This window comes from Mus musculus, chromosome 17 (assembly GCF_000001635.26).
Source record: "Mus musculus strain C57BL/6J chromosome 17, GRCm38.p6 C57BL/6J".
NCBI lineage: Eukaryota > Metazoa > Chordata > Mammalia > Rodentia > Muridae > Mus > Mus musculus.
In genome coordinates, this window is record NC_000083.6 from 94,328,511 (window position 1) to 94,348,310 (window position 19,800).

General features: G+C 39.4%; 1 non-coding gene across 1 annotated transcript; it reads right to left on the reverse strand.

Moving 5' to 3' along the window:
• Positions 1–244: 244 nt before the first annotated feature.
• Positions 245–353, reverse strand: Gm22593. Its single transcript, XR_003952473.1, has one exon. It is a non-coding gene; the product is annotated as a U6 spliceosomal RNA (small nuclear RNA).
• Between the last annotated feature and the right edge of the window lie 19,447 nt (positions 354–19,800).

A 19,800-nucleotide genomic window follows, 5' to 3' on the forward strand; every position in this document is an offset into this window, starting at 1 on the left:
TATAAAAATCTTGTTGATAAAAATTAAAGAAAATTTGACTACATGTAAATATAAGCCATATGTATAGATCAGGATATCTAATACTGAAAGGCACTCTTTCCCCCCAAATCACAATGTATAGATTAATTCAGCTCTAGGAAAATCACAATTGGTTTTGTTGAACCTGAAAATCTTGTTTTAAAACATGTGAAATTGAAAAAGCTAATAAGTGCTTGTATTTCATTTACTGTTTGTTTGTTTGTTTATAAATATTGAGTGCTTCCAGAATTTGCATGTCATCTTTGAACAAGGGCCATGTTAATCTTCTCTGTATTGCTTCAGTTTTAGTAGATTTGCTACCAAAATGAGAACAATTGCCTATATTTTTTAAGAGAACATATTTTATTTGACAAAACAAATATGTTAGAAAATCAACACATCATAATTTCAGAGTATTTGAAAAGTGTAACATTTGTCCAAGAATAGATACATGTGTTAATGAAACAGAACTCTTGGATATAAATCTAGTCAAAAATAGCCCCTTCATTTAAACTCATTCTATCCTACATCTGAGAAAGAAACAACCTTTCAATGAGTGGATGAAGTCAACTGGCTATCCATAGAGAAAGATGGCACAAGGCTACCTTCTTTCAATTTAATGGATAAAAATAAGTATACACACACAGGAAAAAGAGACCATAAATGAAAGGAATTAGCAACTACAAAAGAAAGAAGGTGAGGGCAACAAAATGACATGATGGTAGAAGTGCTTGGGGTACCAGCCTAAGGTCCCAAGTTCCATGCCCCCAAACCTTGATAGAAGGAGAAACAAGTCCTCTATCACCTCCACATACACATCTCTTGGTCACATGCTCATGGTCCATCCTCATGCTCCATCCTGACTCATGGAAACCTCTTCTTCTCCTCTCCTTTTTCCTTCTCTCTCCTCGTGGTCCCCACTGAGATTCCCTTACTTGATCAGAAATCCTGCCTTCCTCTCTCCCCTGCCTAGTCACAGTCTCTAACTTTTCATTTATCAATCAAGGATTATTCAGAATGTTCTTTACAGAACATTGGTCAATACAATGCCCAATAAATAATAATAAATAAAAACAATACATTTTATAAAGAAGATAAAATATGCAAAAATAGATTAAGAATGTTTTGGTGGGGTGCTTTGATAGATTTCCTTAGAACTTCTCAGGGTTCACATAAGGGCAGAACCTTACAGTGCATATACAAAACCCCTGTGAGATATAACAGAGACTATCCATATGTCCCAGCATGAGGACATTGAAGACAGGAAGGCCAAGGCCATCCGTGACAAGTCACTAATAAATACACAGATTTTTGGGTTTTTCCTCTTATGGCTCTTTTAAAAAATAAATGATTACTTGCCATCATTGATAATTAGATAATTATTCAACAGCATATTTGGTTTTGAAAGTAGGAGTAACATGATAAACCCAAGTAAGAAAAATAAAGAAGAGAAAACAGGGAAATGAGCCCAGAGTTACAGGTGAGGTGGTGTATATTTGAAGGATCAGGAAAGGTGACAAACAAGTTGTTAGTGACTGTTCCAAAGAGAGGCTGAATGTAAGCTAAATGATGCCAAGGAACTAGAAAGGGCTTAGGAGAACAGGGAAAGGAGAAAGGTACAGGAAACAATATTAGATAAAATTGATGAGGAAAAGCTAAAAGTCTGAGAGTTTCAGAGCAAAGACTTGGGTTAGTGATTAAGCACACAGCTTTAAGCAAGGAACGAATTTCCTCAGTGGTGGGACTGTGTCCTTACAATCAACTGATCTCATTGAGGAGGGGCAACACCAGAGCTTTATAAATTCTACCCTGTGTACAAGCCACTGGGATCTCTTCAGAGTGCAAGACTCACTTCAGCAGACCAGAACCAGACCCATCATTCTGCATTTCTAGCAAGCTCCCATGGGAAGCTGGGGTTGCTGAGCTATGCTTCCCACTTTCAGCAATAGAGTTCAGTGTGATGTTTTCTAGAGTGTAGCAGGACCCACTAATCATAATTATCATGGTGCTTGTTAAAACCATTCATTCTGATCAGTGCTATACATCTGTACAAATTCTGACTCACTAATGACTACATTCAAATTTTCTTTCAATAATACAAATTTTCATTAATTTATTTATTCAATGATCTGTGTATTATTTATTAATTTTCAGTATTAGAGATCAAACCCATGACTTATGTCTCCAGCTCTTAATTATATCTTAAATTGTTTCATATTGCTTTAAAGAATGCTAAGAAACATCGAGTAAAAGTTAAATCTTGTTGTAGTAATTTTTATTAATCATATTATTCAGTTACATTTCAAATAATATCCTCTTTCCAAGTTACCCTGCCATAAATTCCCTCTCCCCATTCTATCCCTCTTTCCCCCTCCCTCTCTTGTAATAATTTTATGGGGGGTTCTCTGTCCCTACTCTAGCCTATTTAGCACCTGAGTAAATGACTACAGACACCAAATTTTATTAACAAGCTGCTGGCTTGTACTGGATAGGTTCTGAACTATTCTAACCTAACTAGTCTATTAATAACCATATACATGTCCTGTTATTTGCCAACTGGGTATTGATTTGTTCCATGTGCGTCCTCAGGGTAAGCTTTTCTTGGACACATGCTCATGGTCCATCCTCATGTTGCATCCTGTCTCATAGCAAATTCTTTCTTCTCCTCTCCATTTTTCTTCTCTCTCGTGGTGGTCCCTATCTGAGATTCCCTCACTTGATCCAAATTCCATTCTCCCCTGCACAGTCATAGTCTCTAGCTTTTAATTTAAAATCAGGGATTATTGGGAATGTTCTTTACAGCACACTGGTCAATACAATGCCCATGTCTATACTGCATGGGGTCTTGGGGGTACAGAACACAGTATCTGAATGCACAGTGCACCAAACCAATCCCAACAAAGTCTGTTTTCATTAATTCTGTTAATTTGTCCCTTATTTCTTTTTCTTAGTCTTTTTTTCTTTGAATTATCATCAGGAAAATGTAAAGGCATAAGGATAAGAGGTTAGAGAGATAACTCAGCAAATAAGAGCTTTTTCTATGAAAGCATGGGGAGCTGGGATCAGATCGCAGAACCAATAAAAATATCCAGTTATACCTGTACATATAGCTCTAACCCTATAGCTCAAAGAGGCATGGGGTTGAGGGATGGAGAGCAGGATTATTGATGGGACTTGCTGTATTCCACTCTAACTCTAGGTTCAGTGAGAGAGACTGTCCCAAAAGAGTAACACAAACAGGGAGAACAAGATACCCAACATCCTCTTCTAGCCTCAGTCCATGTGTATGGGCATGAACACCATATACATATGCCCACATGCACACACACATACACACAAACATACACACATGTGCACACACATGTGCACACACATGTGCACACACACACACACAGAGCGAGAGAGAGAGGGGGGGGGAGAGAGAGAGAATATTTCGGCAGCTCTCTAACAGAATGAGATCCATCATGTCTTGCCAAGTCTGCTCTTACACTATGTAAATAGAAAGTCTTCCTAGAAACAAAAATGTTCTCTCTCCAGTGCTCTGCAAGACTGAGAAGAGCATGTTCTCCCTAATTTATCCAAATGTGGAATTCTGTGGTCACTTCTGTTGCCTGAGTTTTCAGTTTTCTCGACATCAATGGAAAAGACTGATGTGATATCATTACTTTTTCAAGGAGGGGACACATAGCAAAACTACTTAAATACATGAATGGAGGTACAGATTTATACACAAGGTTCACCATTAACCTCTCTCCTGGGAAGCTAGACTTAAGTAGTTCTCCAGATGTCCTCATGTGCTGAATGGCTATTTGAACTCTGTTGGTATCTTCTATTAGCACTCATTAGCAAACATGAGATCTTTCTGTTTCTGAGACTGTCAGCTCTGATTACAGGATGAGAACTGAACAGCTTCTTTGACCAAATTACATCTTGGCACTTACAGCTGTGATCCACTTTCCAATGATTATTTCAAAACCCATTAAAATGAAGAAAATCAAGAGGGTGATTCTCATCTGAAACCATTAGATGCAAAGCCGCGTATTGCTCTCAGACTAACACTGTTCAAAAAGACAAATACCCAATAGTGAGGCTCATGAACAAAAGTAAGAATGTTCCCACATAAATCCTTTGTTCAGGACTTGCACAGATCCTTGCTGCTTCACCTGTACTTTCTTGTTTAAATTGGAAACATAACAAGCAGCTGACAAAGGCTATATCAAGCTTTTACCTTATCTTGAATAAAAAAGTAGACATCAATTCCTGTGTGGTATTGCCTTTGAAATGTTTTTCCCCATCCTTAAAGGTAAATCCTACAGATATCTGAAAGGATGTAGTTGATCTGCTACTCTTTCAAAAACAGAGAAGATTGTGATTAGCTAACTAATGAAGCATCATACTTTGAAAGCTACTTGTACCCAGTCTTAAGAAACGTGCTGAAATGTGAACAAGAGAATTTAAAAAGCAAATACTGCTCTACTAAGGGACCTAGCTTCCATTGCAACTGGGGGAGGGGCGGGGGAGGACAAAATAATTCACTTAGAGTTAAGACAATGGCTTTACTTGTACTCATTTTATTGTTGCCCTATTTTATTGAGACTGTGTCAAATAAATATGAATTTTATAAATCTATTAATATCAGCACAGCTTTGAACCTTTATTTTTAATATTACAAGTAAGGGTTATCAGAATACATTATTATAAAATCATACAGAACCATGATGCTTAAAATAGTCAAAGAAAGCTTTAGATTGCAGACTCCCCTAACTGCATGTAGTGAGTGCAAGACCGAGAAGTACCTTTTAGCAACTTCAAAACCTCTCTTGGATATGAACACCTAATATGTTTCTTTTTTCTTCATATGAAAATAAAGTAATGTTCTGTCTTGATGTAAAGAATACAAAAAGTTCCAAAAGAACACTAAAAACTATATCCACATATATTTTATGTGGGATTTATTATATGAAACACTTAGATGTAAACATTTTTAAAGAAATAAAAGTTAATGGAGGTCAAATTTAAAAAACAAACAAACAACAACAACAACAAAAAAAAAAAAACAATGGTCTTAGCATGTGGGCAGACTCTGAAAACTGGCTTATATCAGATACTCCAAGTGAATGATACCAAACTCTTAGATGAATGACAAAAGAACATTATGTGTGGAACATGGCCACCATAGGACCATTGGTAAATACCTGGCCCTAGCTAGTTGTGCTGTTTTGGAAGGTTGTGGAAACTTCCAGTAGCATGGGTAGTGGGGATCAGTAACTGGAAGTCTAACTCTCAGGGCCACAGTCCAGCCTCCTTCTAACCTAAGGGCTGTACTTTTTGCCTGGCACCAAAATCTTCAATAAGCTGCCTCAATGGACTCAATCCAACTGTCATAACTTTCTGCCATGATGGACTGTTCTCCCTGAGCCAGAATTCAAAATAAATCTTTTTTTCCTCATTAAATTCTTTCTGAGAAAGAATTTGGTCTACAGAGAAAAAGTAACTAATTTAGAAATCAATAGAAGAATGTTACTGGTTTAACTGAATATCTGCTTGTAGAAGGATGCAAATAGATTCATATCTATCACCCTGCTTAAAACTCAAGTCCAAGCATTAGGATGGATTCACTAAATCTGATAACAGGAAAAGTGGTAAATAGCCTTGAATGCATAGTTACAAGAGACAGCTTTCTGATGAGAACATCAACAGCTCAGGCACTAAACTCAACAATTAATAAACGGGACCTCATGAAACAGAAAAGTTTCTGTAAAGCAAAGAATATCTTCAATAGGACAAAACAGCAGCCTACAGAATGGGGAAAGTTATTTACCAAACATATATCCAACAGAGGTCTGACATACAAGTATATAAAGAACTCAGGAAATTAGACTTCAACAAACCAAATAACACAATTTAAATCATGGAGTTATTCTCTCTAAACAGAGAATTATCCACAGAGGACTCTATAATGGATAGAAAGCACGTAAAGAAATGTTCAACACTCTTAGTCATCAGGGAAATGCAGATCAAAATGATTCTGAGTTTCTATCTTATACCCCTCAGAATGGTTCACTAAGATCAAAAACTTAACAAGCACAGCACACGCTGGCCAGGATGTGGGAAAACAGAACAATCCTCTATTGCTGGTGTGAATACAAACTTATACAACCACTTTGAAAATAAGTTTGGCAGTTTCTCTGAAAATTTGGAATAGTTCTACCTCAAGAACCAGCTATATCACTCCTGGGGACTTATCCAAAGGATTCCCCATGATTCCACAAGAACATTTGTTCAACTATGTTGATAGCAGCTTTATTAGTAATAGCCAGAAACTAGAAACAACCTAGATATCCCTCAGCAAAGAAAACGTGGTTCATTTACACAATGGAATATTACTAAGCTATTAAAGACAATGGCATCATGAAATTTGTAGGCAGATGGATAGAACTAGAAAAGATCATCCTGAGTGAGGTAACCCAGACACAGAAAGATATGTATGGTATGTACTTACTTCTAAGTGGACATTAGCCATAAAGTGGAGGTTAACCATAATATAATCTGTAGGAACATGAAAGGCAGCCTGTGTTTTGATTGAGCAAAGCTTACTACAGAGACCCATTAAAAACCTCTACAGGGATGGAACAGTAAGCCACGTTTCCAGACACAAGTACCTGACACTATGGATTTCCTAGCTCCATAACCTTATGCCTATCCATCACATAGATAATTCCCAAGCTCCTGGCATTCTGGCTAGACTCCACCCTCACAGTTACCTGACAATAGCCAGTTATGCGCCTCCCCACAGTTACCCTGCAACTGCAAGATAGCCCAGCCCACTATAAAAGGAGTTGCTTGGGCCCTCCCTCTCTCTCTTAAGCTCTTACCTCTCTTATTCTCATCTGTAGCTCCCCTTCCCCTCCATTCTTTTCCCCTCTCTTCACGTGGCCATGGCCAGTCTCTCCTTTTCTACCTTCTTTCTTTCTCTCTGCCTTTCTACAATAAAGCTCTAAAACCATGGACCATCTCTGCTCATCAAGACCGGCTGTGCTTGAACGATGGAATAGGCCTTCCCCTAAAGACTCATGTCTAATCTCCCTGGGAAAGGCCTCTCAGCATTTCCAGCCACCAGACTGGACCAAGGGCTCTAGCCCACTTGGAAACCACCCAGTGCCTCTCCCTCCTGCCCCCTTCGGCCCTGGGGCTGACTGGGCTGCCCCAAGGGCCCTCACTTTGTTCTCAGCTCTTCCATGGTGTCCAGCAAAATCCTGTGATGCCCAACCTGTCATCCCTGTCCTCTGTGAGGCCCAGTTTCCCCAGACTGCTCCCTCTCTAACCCCCTCCTCCCACCCCACTGCCATGGACTGGGATTCCATGGCTTCCCACAGCCAGATGCTCACCTGGGCTGTGTGGAGAGTGCACAGCAGTCCCCCACATCCACTCACCAAAAGCCTCTGACCTCTGGAGGAATGTGGGTTTTCTCCCACCCCCTTTATTTCCCTATAACCCGATGCCCAACAATAATCAACAGACCCAAAGAAGCTAAGTAGCAATGAGGGCCCAAGGGAGGATGCTTACATCTCACTGAGACAGGGAAATAAAATCGTCATGGATTGGATGTAGGGCAGGAACAGTGTGGGAAACAGGGTAGGGAGGGGAACAAGAGGGATCAAGTGTGGGGAGGACAGAGGGAGAAAGAACTGGAATCAATTGAGTGAGGTGTCTCTAAGAAGAGCTAGAAACCTAGGACAATGGAAATTCCCCAGGAATCTATGAGGGTGACCCTAGCTAAGACTCATAGCAGTAGGGAATATGGACCTCAAACAGCCACCCCTTTAACCAAGCAAGGCTTCCAATGGAGGAATGGGAACACCAACCAATCTACAAATCTGTCAATCCACAATTTTTTCTGCCTTCAAGAGGTGCAGGGATAAAAACAGAGCAGAAACTGAGGGAATGGCCAGGCAGTATCTGGCCCAACTTGAGATCCACGAAATGAGAGAGCCTACATCTGATAATATTAATGATATTCTGCTGTATTTGTAGACCGGAACATAGCATAACTGTCATCTGAGAGGCTTCACCCAGCAACTGATGGAAACAGATACAGAGACACACAGCTAAACATTAGGTAGAGTTCAGGGAGTCTTATGGAAGGGGCAGGGGAGATTGAGGAAGCCAGAGAGGTCAAGGACACCACAAGAAAACCTACAGAATCCACTAATCTGTGCCCATTGGGGCTCACAGAGACTGAACCACCAACCAAAGATCATGCATGGGACAGACCCTAGGCCTCCTGCACATATGTTAACAGACATGCAGCTTTTGTCTTCATGTGGAACTCTGACTCTGACTCTGTCTCTGACTCTGTGTCCTGCCTTTGGATCACTTTCCTCTAACTGGGCTGCCTTGTCTAGCCTCAACAGGAAAAGGTTCACCTACTTCTACTGCAACTTTATATTCCAAGGTAGGCTTATATCCATCAGAAGTCTCCTTTTCTCTGAGAAGGTAAAGAGGGAGATAGATAGAAAGGAAGAAGATGGGACTAGGACGAGATGAGGGAGGGAAGAACTATGATAGCAATGCAAAGTAAATAAATTAATGAAAAATTTCAACAGAAGAAATAAATATTTTATATCCATACCTAATACCTGAAGGAACGCAAATCTATGTTATAGAAATTTGTTTTATCCTTTTCATGAGGTAAATCTTAATTTATTCTCATTAAGGTTCTACCTTAATGTTTATATATATTTTCTAAGTCATTTTGTTTCAAACCATAAAGCCAGTATGGTCATGTCTACACTATTGACATATAGAATGGTTACAAAAACAATTGGCAGATGATATACTTCTATGATGTGCTATAGAAAGAATAATCAAGCATTATACAGTAAATCATGGTAGAAAAACAAACTTAAAGGTCAAGGCTCAGCAGAGTCAAAGCATAAAACTTGGCCTCAAGGTATAAAACACACACCTCCACTCCTTTTCCTGAGTGAGTTTCAACTAAGTGGAAGATAAGCAACTGGCATATATAATAACCATTTTATCATGTCAAAAGGTACCTGGAATATGTGTCCTAGGCCTCACCAATACTCTCTTTTTTAAATTCAATTCTTAAAAAGGCTACTACAGAGAATGATTTTTGTGGCTGGCTATCTCTTAATATTATGAAAGAACTGAATCCCAGGCAACAAATTATCTATCACCCAAAAGAAATGTGAATTACTGATCACAAACTACTTATCAAGAGCCTCACTCCTCTTCTTTGAGGCCAAAGGTCATACATAGGTTTGCTATGGTAACACCTTCTATGTTGATATCTGAATAGTATACATTCAGCTACAACACTGGGTTGAACTAACAATCATGAGAGTCATCATTACATTCTGACAATAGATCTAAAGTATATTAAGGCTGTTGTGGATCATCTTCTCGAGCTTCCTCTACCACAGTAACTGCTTGCAATTCATTTGTGAATTCTGTTAACACTAATAAACAGTGCTACATTATTTAAGATTTATGTATGTATAGAACAAAGAACTACAGACAATTAATCACTTCTAGGAGAAGAATAATTAGCTTTTCCCAGAAACAATCCCTGTTATTGGTTGTTCAATATAGAATGGTTAGCCCTGAAACTGTATACATGCAAGACAGACTAAGTTGATAGATGATGATAGATAGATAGATAGATAGATAGATAGATAGATAGATAGATAGATGTGTGTGTATGTATTTTGTATACATGTATATACAAATAAAAACATGTATTTAACAATCATAAAGAAAAATAAGCTATTCATGTGAAGGTTAGTGGGAGGGACTCAAGGGAATGTAGCCAATGGGTCTGGAGTTAGGAGAGAGAAGGGTAAAACTGATATAATTCTCATTCAATGAAAAAGGTATTTTTAAAACCAAGTATACTATCAGATAAATGATAGCACTGAATTCTATCCAAAGAATTTTAAACATCTGGGCACATGCAACACAGTTCATCTGAGATGCCACAAAGACATTGAGTGACAACCTCAGGATGTACTATAAGTGCTAGTGCCAAAAACAGTAAGCACCATGGATTGAATGTAAACACATTCCTTTGTAAATTTCCTGAGAAGGCTTTACTCTAAAATTGAATTCCTTAGGAAGTCCACACAATTTAAAGTCTAAAATAATGCACACACAAAATCAAACCTAGTCTGGTAGTTGCACAAAATAAAACTTTCTTGTCCTTGTCAGAAAGCATTCAAAGAAACTAAAGCCAAGGTTCTTAAGCTACAGTCTCACAGTCATAGTCTCAGAGCTGTTTCTGTATGGCTTGCTAGCAACTGTCTATGGTTCATTCAAGACCTCAAAATTAAGATTAATGTTCATGGAATGCACTTTTGGAAAAACCCAAACTTAGTAAACATACAAGATTATTTTTCTTCATACAATTTTATATTTAAAAAAATATGTAAGTAGTCTCTGAACTCTTAGAGAAGTTAACCCAGGGAGAAATGTTTCCAGTACCTAACCTTTGAAACCTCAAAACCCAAAAACCAGAGGATAGCAAGGCATATGGAAAATAATTTCTCATCTCATTCTACTCAGAGTGATAGATGTAATAGTTCATTTTAATTGCTTTAATTTAAATTAAGAAATATCTGCAAAGTTAGAATAGCACTCCCCTGGACATATCTGTAATAATATTCAGAAATAATGAGATCATAAAATCTCTGACCTAATCAACAGACAAATCCCTTAATGGATTCATAGCACAACAGCATTATCAGGAGGTAGTAAAGAATAAGAGGTAGGGCCTAGTTAGAGGAAGGAGGTCATTGGAACCATGTCTCTGAAACAATATCTTGCCCTTATCCCATTCTGTGTTACTCTTTGTTTCCTGTTCTTCATAAAGAATCTTCTCAAATACCTGCTCCAACTGCCATGATATTCTGCCCAAGTGGATCAGAACAGCTGTCCAAAGATTGAAAACATTAAAGCTTTGTCCAGAAATAGTAGGCTTTTTCAGAATCCATAAGTTAAAAAAAAAAAAAAAACTTCACTTAGGAGAAAGTGCTAACTAGAGTTAGAGCTTATAGCACTGCCCATCCTCACCGGGTAGGAACACATAGCTATGCATGTCCACCCCACCCCCACCCCCTACCCCACCAAAACCCATCCCCACCCCAGTTAGGCCATTTCAATGAGATATCACTGACACTAGGCAATTTACAGCAATATCAAACCAAGTCCAATTGGTGATATGTGTTTCTATCTGCCATCTTTAATTCTTATCATAAGGATCCCCTTTGATTCTGGAACCTGGGTGCCATGTGTGAGATAGACTCTGCAAAATGCAACCTCCACTCTGTCCTTGAAAATGGTATCTTCAATTCTGTATTGCTCTGGATACTTATAGAGCTTCTCAATACGATAATGCTCAGGAATTCAAAACATCCTTCTTCAGGAAGGTTTCCCTTTGGTACCACATTTGCTTCAACTGGAAAGTGCGCTCAGAAGAATCCTGACCTGGAGCTCTATTGATCTTTTTTAATATCTTCTAGAAGCCTAGTGAATATCAACTATCTATAACATGTTAATACCATACCTTCCTGTGAGTATGACTGTCCCAGCTGGAGAAACCAGTGCTTTTTCACTAAATGCTTCTCTCCATTAAGAAACCTACCACCAATAATTTATTTTATTTTTATTATATTTTATACTTTATTTTATTTGCAGGCCTCCTTCTTAAAGTTCACTTCTAGTCATGGTGCCCAGATATTGAGCAAAGACTCCTCTCAGTAATCTAGTTCAGCATGCAAAGTAGATCACAAAGTTACAACTCCCTTTAGTGTGTAGAAAATCCAAACTTATTTCAGGTTCATAGAAATTCCCCTACTTGTCTTTAAACATATTTTCTATAATGTAATTCTTGATTTTCAATTCTTTACACAGTACTTCATTTTGACTGCTGGCAGTCATAATCAAATATAATCAAATTGATACCAATGTACAAACTGCTCTAAGTAACTCTAAAGTGGCAACAGACTGTGAAACTAGACGGGAACACTTCCAGCATCAGACATTCTTTCTGAGTAGAAAAGAAAATATGAACATGCATGAAATGCAAATCTGAACAAAGTAAAAATGATTGAAGTGTATAAAAAGCCATGATGAAACCTATTATTTTGTAGGCTAAAAATAAACTAAGAAAAAAAGAATGATTGAGATTCTGTATTTCTTTCACCAAATGGATTTCCCATCCATTGATTTGAAGAGAGATTAGACATTCCATATTCTTTTCTTCTTCTCTCCTGCCAGTTCAAACTTTAAGCCATAGTTGGCTCTAGACTTTGCAATTTACTATATTCTATTGAGAAAACCAGGAGCCAGCCCTGCCAGCCCTCTCCTCCCGTCCCCTCTCTTCTTTTTTATATCCTTCTACAGAAGATACATATACTGTTAATTTTGAGTTGCTAATGGATTTTCCAGGCCTTCTTTCCTATCCGCTTGGCTATTACAGGTACATTTTGTGATTGAATTCGTAGTCCTAGTTTCTGTCCCCTCTTGACTCCAGTACCCACTCGTGCCTTAAGCTTAAGAATTTGCTTTGTGTTCCAAGAGCTGTGATATATTTCACACCACTGTTCCTGCTGACAGGTGTTTATTTCCTGGAACTGAAGATTAGCTACAATCTTTTCTACAAGCAAGATCTTATTTCCTGGAAGAAGTAGAGAATTTCTCTAAAATTATTTTAAATAAACTCTCCAGTTTTAGGTGGAACAAGGTACCAAGAGGTTATATATCAATATATTATGTATAATATATTAATTACTAGGGTGTAGTCAAGTTCTCTCAAGAAGAAGGTTATTTCTGTTCTTTCTATCTATTCTCTGTGGCCAATTTAAGTAGATTAAAAACATACCTTGAATAGAGATTTAGCCTCTGTGCAATCAATTTATTGTTCTAGGCATCAAGATTCTCACACAATTCTCTAACATTGAAATTACTGGGGCAGAAGACATTGTTTTTGAAGAATTTTTCTGTCATTGCTTCAGGGTAAGGGCCCTCTAACAACTTTGCAGTCAGCAATACTATGCTACAAAACTTCACAGTAGTTCCCTATCCCGAGCTTTTGTCCCCGCCGGCAAGAGCACACTCGGGACAACCAGAATCTTCTGCGGCAAAAGCTTTATTGCTTACTTCTCAGGAGGAAGACCCCGAACCCGGAAAATGGCACTGCTTATATAGCCTGCAGCGTGACGTTTCAGCACCTGATGTGGTGTGACAGCACCTGATTAGTTGCTCGCTCATGACCCCATTACTCCGCCCTGAGATGGGCAATGACTGGGCGTGAATTTACTCTTGCACTTGTGCATAAGGCTTGTTTACTAGTTAGATGCAGTGGAAGCCAGGGCCATCTTATAATGGCGATTGCTTACGACACTGCTCTCCACATCTCCCCCTTTTTATTTTATTAAAATTTGAGGCTGGTCTAGGCCTCTGCAGTCATGTCCATCTGCTGTGGCTCCTGTCTTAGGTCATTCCTCCAATGTCACAGCCTTTCCTGTCATAGGGTAACCCTATCGCCACCGGGTCCCGTGTCTTAGGTTGGTCTGTACACGAGGAAAGTTGCCCGTCTCTGGATACCGCAGTACCGTGTGACAGTAACTGCCAAATGACCTAGGGCGAACTCTATAAAAGAGGCCAGCCAAAAAACTAATTAGTAAAACTCAGCGAAGTGCAAGTGCTGATCAATGAGCGTTGAGTATCTCTCATCCCAGTGCAATGGATCCACAAATCCGTGGGACGCAATAACAGAGAACTCAAATGCCATTTTGGTCTTAAGCATGGACAGCCAAATTTCAGGGGAGGCCCCTTGTTCAATGGCTGCAAGTGCTTGAGCAATAACGACCTTGTCACGGTTTTGTTGGGTTCTGAGCTTACAAACCAACCAAAGCATAAACAAGTCCACAGCAGATGACAGCAGCAAACAAAACCACCCCCACCCATTCCTTAAAATAGAAAATGCAGATGAAATCCAGGAGGAGAGACCCTCTGTCAATGACAGGTCCACTCGTGTCAAGTTGATCTTTAGAACGGCCGCTCTCAGCGCCTCAAGGGTCTCATTGAATCTTTCAGACCAATTTCCTGCAAGATACAAAGAAAGCTGCCTAGACAGATTAGACAGAGGTATAGAGAAAAAACAGTCTTTAATATCTATGATTATAATATCCCAATTTTTTGGTAAGGCAGAAAGCAATGGCAGTCCTCACTGAACTGGCCCATTGTCCATTTTTAGGATTGTGGGCTTCCCCCAAGCACTCCAGGCTTCTAGGGAGTGCTGTATAACATGAGAGGCTTTTTCACCTGTTAAAGGTGTGGCAAACATTACACCAGAGCAGGTGTCAATAGAAACATGTAAATATTTATTTCTCCCAAAGGAGGAAATATGTGTGACATCCATTTACCAGCTCAAAGAACGGGAGCTAATAGTGGAGCAGGACTGATAGCCTAGCCCCTGTAAAGAATGTGATGACTGAGTTACTGGCCAGGTTTTTGGCCACCAGTGAGAAGAAATAATACTTTTTGTCTGTTCCTGTATCTAAAATTCCCTTAAATTGTTTCCCTTCTATAACTAACTCCAAGGATGGCCTGGAATCTAAAGGCATTATTAAGTAAGCAGAATCATTTCCAGTAGAACCAATCCCCCTGGGAACTTGAGGAATACCAGAGGAGGGAAAACAGTCATGTAGGCTTGGCAAAATTATTAGTTGAGCTATTCTGTCCCCTTGTGATATAGAAAAGACACCTTGAGGACAAGAACAGAGAACCTTAAGTTCCCCTTAATAATCCTGATCTACAACTCCAGGGTAAACAATAAGACCTTGTAAAGTGAGGGAAGCCCGGCCCAAAATTAGGCCGACACTGTCAGATGGCAAAGGTCCCTTGTAATCAGTAGCAACTGGCTGCACTCCCAGCTGAGGCATCAGCATGAATCGGGTGGAGGCACGGAGGTCCAATCCAGCTGAGCCTTCTGTTGCCCTGCGGACCGTGGTGTCCACCTGTTGCCCATCAGAGTCCCATATGTTTTGGGGCCCTGGGACTTGAGGGCCTGAAACTCGTTTTTTGAAATGCTTTCATTCTCATTTTCTACCATTTGAGGGGGCCCTGGGTGCAAGAGCCTGCCTCATACATCTCTAATTGAACGACAGTCCTTAGCCCAATGATATCCTTTCCTACATTTAGTACAAAATCCTGGTGCTGTCCTTTTTATAGGGGCTCTGCAGTCCTTTTATAAATGTCCTGGTTTGCCACAATTAAAGCAAAGTTTGAGCTCAGTTGAATCTGAGCACCTCAACCCCTGCAGAATTGCGGCTGCCAATCCAGCATTAGTAAGCAGCCCTCCAAGCTCACGGCAAACCTTTAACCAATCCTGTAACCCCTTACTCTTTCTAGGTGTGATTGCTGATCTGCATTCCTGCATAGCTTGTTCATAAACCAATTGTTCAATTAAAGGCATAGCTGTTTCTGGGTCTCCAAATATCCTCCCTGCTGCCTTCGTCATTCTGGCCACAAAACCTGAGAATGACTCCTGTGCACCCTGGGTGATTTTTGTCAAATGTCCACTCTCCTCCCCCTTCCTAGAGAGTGCCTTCCATGCCTTAACAGCGGCAGCTGAGATCTGAGCGTTCGCTCCCCAATGATAATCTGTTTGGTTAGCAGCATGCTGTCCCTGACCTGTAAGCAATTCAAACGTCCATGTTCTTTGGTCCCCTTCCATGGTGGCATTGGCCCTTGCCTGCGTCTGGCAGGAGTCCTGCCACAAGGCTTTCCACTCAAGATACATTCCCATACTGGGGGCTGCAGCTTTTACTACAGTCTGCCAATCACCAGGAGTCATAGCGTGATTCGGAAGCCTTTCGACTTGTGCTATAGTGAAATTAGCGCTGACTCCATAATTGCAGACTGCTTCTGCAAGCTCCTTAATCTGTATATACTCTACTGGAGCGTGAACACACCCTCCCTCGGCTCCTTCAAAAACTGGAAATGCCTGTTGCATTTTCCTCTGTTCCTCTTTTGGAATGAACGAGTCTGAATGGTATCTCTGCACATAAGGTTCTGAATGGTACCTCTGCACATAGGGCAGAGGTGCACTAGGACCCTGAAGCCGACAGTCTGGAGGCCCAGCAGCAAGCTGGCTTTCGCCAGCCACTTTTGGCCTTTTTCTGGACTGAGTAGCTTGCATTTTATCTTGCTGGTACCTTTCTCCCTTATAACGAACTGCTTCCTCCTCCAAGTCCGTTTCTTCAGAGGAGCTAAGTCCTTCATCTGATTCTGAGCTACTAAGAGCTAGCCGCTTAAACTCTAGTGGCAGGTATAGGCTCCTTCTCCTAGAGACCTCCGCTGATTGATCTTTTTTCTTCTCTTTTTCTTCTCCTTCCTTCCAAACTCTCCCCAGGTATTCATCCCTGACATGATTTTTTCCTCGAGTTCAGACCCGTGGAAAGGCCTGTATACTTATTTGGTGCACCATGTTTCCTCTTTGTTCCTGCTCTCTCTCCCCGCTTTACCTCTGATAGACTGTCTTGAATTTCATCCAGAATTCTCTGCTCTGCCTTAACCACTTGTTGACATGTGAAAAGGAACAGAAAGGCTTCTAACGCTGGAGAAAGTTCAAGGCCAGACATACCTCGTAAAGCTGTAACATGTCCCGCAGTACTGGTTCCGCCCCGCAAACGAGGGATCTCCCTTGCGCCGGTGTGATGGTAGTTCCCCGGGTCTTTGGCGCTACTTATTCCGAGCTTTTGTCCCCGCCGGCAAGAACACACTCGGGACAACCGGAATCTTCTGCAGCAAAAGCTTTATTGCTTACTTCTCAGGAGGAAGACCCCGAACCCGGAAAATGGCACTGCTTATATAGCCTGCAGCGTGACGTTTCAGCACCTGATGTGGCGTGACAGCACCTGATTAGTTGCTCGCTCATGACCCCATTACTACGCCCCGAGATGGGCAATGACTGGGCGTGAATTTACTCTTGCACTTGTGCATAAGGCTTGTTTACTAGTTAGACGCAGTGGAAGCCAGGGCCATCTTATAATGGCGATTGCTCACGGCACAGCTCTCCACAGTTCCCTAGCCATGGTTTTTCTTTTCCCAGTTTTCTTTTCCAGTACCTGGGGTCTGAACATATTACATGGAAAATTGTAGAAAATAATTTACAAGTTTTAAATTACACACCCTTCTGAGTAACTCAATATAGCCTCATGCCATTCTGTCTAACCCACCCAGGACATGAACCTCCCCTTTGTCTAACACATCACTTGTCACTCACTAGCAGTCTTGGTCAAATGCTTATGTGCACATAACTTTTAGGTAGAATCCTAACAAGATCACACTATTTTTATAGATTCTGTATAGATACTACATAGGCACTCATAATGCCACCAAAGAGTGGGTGAGAACCATATGATAAGACATGCTAAAAGTGGGAACTAGACCACAGTCCTACAGCTTCTGTTACAGTACATTGTTCTTGCTCCATTTTATTATTACAGTGAAGTTTATATGGTATGTATTTAAAAGTTCATGTTTATCACACGTGTGTGTGTGTGTGTGTGTGTGTGTGTGTGTGTAAAAACAGAGTACACACAGAATTTCTTATTATTTATCCATTTGTGGTTGGTAAACATGTTCCTAAATATAAATAAAGGCTAGTATTTAGAAGGATTTTAGAGCTTAATCTCCCTATCTACCATATAAAATCTTCCACTAGGTATTTTACTAGATGTTTCTAATGAGAAAAAGATTTCTGCCATCACATTCTTTCTTTGCCCAGGGTAACATTACTGCCTTCCTATGAGCCAACTGTCCTAACTTTTAAATTATGAGAATGTTTTATCCATGTATTTTGCCCCAAACCAGAGAATCTTAATCATTTTTACTTGGTTTATTATAAAGGATTCTAAAAGTGCACATTCTAAATTTAAATAAACACATGATTAACTATAATATAGTTCATATTTTTAAAAGATGAAGACAAATCCTGACTTGTTACTGGGCAAGAAGTGACATATCACTATACTTTTGTATTGATATTTAAGAAAGAGCATGAGTCAACCTAAACATTTCTAAATGACACAATAATACTCAACCTGACACATGAACTATAGACCAAGACTAAAAGAAGATTAGCTACCATAGCAGGACATAAGACAAGCTGAATTTCTTCAAGGAAGGATATTGATGAGAGGCAAAGAAGTCAATAAATATAGATATATCTTGATATATTCTGTGTATCATATTAAGATATATACTATGATATGAAGGGTATAATCTTGGAACCCAGGGTTGCTAGTAACATTTGACTTGAAGTTATTGCACCTTTGGAAAACTAGGACCAATTTCAAGGAAGAAGGCAGGAGGAATGGCACTAATGCAGCTAGGATAATTAGAAGTCCCCAACCCCTCTGACCTTACCCAGACACTACCCCTCTCTCAAAGGTTTCAACATATGCCAAATACACGGCAAAGTTCAGTACTTACCATACACCGTGGAACTAGCCTGGTTTTTCTCAGGAACATAAAAATATTTCTGGATGCAGTATACAGGAAATAAATAAAGAATAGGTTCCTCATTTAATTCAGTTAGTCTTACCAATACGTTACATGTGTGTGTGTATGTATATATGTGTGTGTGTATACATATATATATATATATATAATCATTGAAATTTAATCGTGAATTTCAATATTAAAAAATGAACTCTAAGCTGCTTTGATTATTTTAAATTCTTGAGTTTATAAAATCCTACTGGGTTATTTTGCACAACTTATGAGTTTGAGTTATAAATATCAGGTAATTTGAAATGTAACTGACAGGTAAAAATGGGCCTGGAAACAGGCTGCATAACCAATGAGATCATTTAAAACAATGTTCTCTACTGTCCCATTTTGGGCATTATTTTTCTAAATGTTGGTAAATCTTACTATAGCAAAAATTTTATTAGATGTTTTCCAAATTAAGAATATGTCTCAAATTATTTTAATTATATTTGAAGCTTTATTTTACCTGTCTGCATTATAATGCTAAAAATCAATACTGCTTTAAATGCTTTGTGGCTATTATGTGTATGGATTAGATAACATATGAGCACATCTAAAGCGATTTAAAACCAAGTGATAAACTCCCATCTAATCTGTAATTTTTACCTATGTTGAAAAGTATTAAGTAGATTTTAAACTGATGCCACAGTTTTACTTTCAGGCTCCTAGCTCTACTTGCAAGCTCCCCTCCATGTGAGAGAGTAGGTTTAGGAAAAGTGGAAGTGTACATAAGGAGGGTCTAACAGTGCCAGAAAAATAAGCAGGAAGAATCTTGATAGTAATCCAGAATAAGAAGAATGTTTAACACAATTTATGGACTGTCAATAGAAAATTGAGCTCCACCTTTAAAAGAAAAACCCATTTTAAAATACACAATCACTAGCATTCCTCTTCATTCATTCTTTATGCTTCCCAGTACATGGAGCATCAATTTAGCCTCTGTGTCTATGAAATCAACATTTGGAGTCTCCAAACATAACTGATAGTATGCGGTGTCTATTCTTCAATACCAGAATTAATTCACTTAACCTAAAGTCCTCCAAGACTTATAGATATATAAGTAGATATATATAGATATGAATGCATATCTATAGACTAGAAAAAAGGTAGGAGAACAGGATAAGGTCTATGACAATGTCATTCCTGTGTGTACTGAGTAGAATATATATATGTCCAGATGAAAACAGAAATAAGTGAAAC